Genomic DNA, 1,832 nt, shown 5'->3' on the forward strand with positions numbered 1-1,832 from the left:
CTGAAGAGTAGGGTTTAGGATAGTGCTGCTTTGGAGTCAAATATGGCAGTTTCTGCTGCCAGCTTATAGTACGTTAAACAGCTATAGTTGTATATAGCAGTTGAATGAGTATGTTAGAGCAACTGTCTGTTGGGCAAATTCCATCACTTTGCTTTATGGCTGGACAGGTAATGGCTTTCATTCTAAGCCTTTCAGCTTGCCATAGGCAAGTGTGTCATTAAAAAACATTAGTTTGCTTTGCCTTACTGAAGGATTTCCACAAATCACCATGTCTCTTTGYCGAGAGAGGTAATTCCCTCAAAAATGCAAAAAGAGCTTTATTGCTCTTTTAACACAAACGTGAATCTCACTCCCGATCAGTACTAACACACACTGCACTATTTTAGGAAATGTGTTCACGAATGAAAGAGATTAATAACACTTGATGCAAATTTAACAATATTTTTATTAAAGCAGTAACAAACCTACATTACTGCCTATAAAAACATCCGAGGTATCAAAAAGTCATTTAAAAAAGGGGTGGGCCACCTTGTATAAGGATATAAATATTTCATAATCACATCTTTCATTTATGCCAGTACTCAAATTTTTAAGCATTAGGAGTGACATTATTGAAGCGTAGCTTCTCTAGCATTGGCCCTCAACACAGYTCCATGTTGTACCATTTCAATACATGATGAATTCCCAAACAAAATGAAGTGCCTACCTTAACAGGACTTATTAAAACAAAGAGTGCCAGTCCTGATTCTACCTACTGTCATTCTTCAGCACTTATCAGCTTAAGCATCTCTGAGAACATGTCCTCATTTATACCAAATGAAACAAAAAGAAACAAAAAAGACCAAGGAAATGGCACATTCAAACACCAGCAGTCAAGATTTCTCGAAGGGAGATTAAATGCACAGGCTGGGAGTCTTTCACATTTTTCAGATTGCATTTATTTGATCCAAAAAAACGTGGTGAGTTAACAACATCTGTAGCACTTTATGAATAAAGACTTACGTTGACATAATACAAAGGAGTAACAAGGGGACTTTTCCAAAACACTTGGCAAGCAAGGACTGCATTACCATAGCTATGATCGCACCCCTGAGCTGAAGCAGGACACGTCCTCGTACGCCTGAAGGGATCGGAAACCTGAGACACCCGACAGCTTCCAAACGACAAAGCCTGAGCAAGTGTCACAAAAGCAACCGAATCCTCAGTTCTTTACAAGGCTTGATCTCATTATACACATAATGTGTACAAGGTTGTAGACGTAATGCGTATAACGTGTATACACACACACACACACACACACGTATGTTTATCCCCAAGAAAGGTCTGAACGTCGACGAGTTCCTCACACTCCGTGGAAGACCATCACGAAACCGCAAGGGTCACGCCACCTACGCCGGGGCTGCCTGCCGTAAACGGCGTTTACAGACACCCACGTCGTGCGCCAAGGTTTTATTTAGTTTCCGCAGCTTTCTACGGCGGGCAAGTGCCGAACCCAAACCCCAAGGCCCTGGTGACGGCCAGGCCGGCCGCAGGAAAAGCCTTCCCGCAGGCCCGGGGCCGCGCTGGGGCCGGTCAGTGTCCCCCGGGCCGGGCCCAACAGGCCGCTGGAGCCTCCCGGTCGGGAGCGGGGCCCCGGGCGGGCCCGCCGCGGCGGCCGCTCCTCGGCTACACGGGCGGCACCAGGCCCGGCTGCTCCGGCGGCTGCTCGGCGGGCTGCGGCGCCTCCTCCTCCTCCTCCTCGCCGTCCTCCTGCAGCAGCAGCTCGCGCAGCTCCCCGTCGTCCAGCCCGGCGGCGCGGCAGCGGCGCAGCTGCTGCAGGGCGCGGCGGTGCC

This window comes from Nothoprocta perdicaria, unplaced genomic scaffold, assembly GCF_003342845.1.
Source record: "Nothoprocta perdicaria isolate Ctin4 unplaced genomic scaffold, notPer1 scaffold_555, whole genome shotgun sequence".
Lineage (NCBI taxonomy): Eukaryota > Metazoa > Chordata > Aves > Tinamiformes > Tinamidae > Nothoprocta > Nothoprocta perdicaria.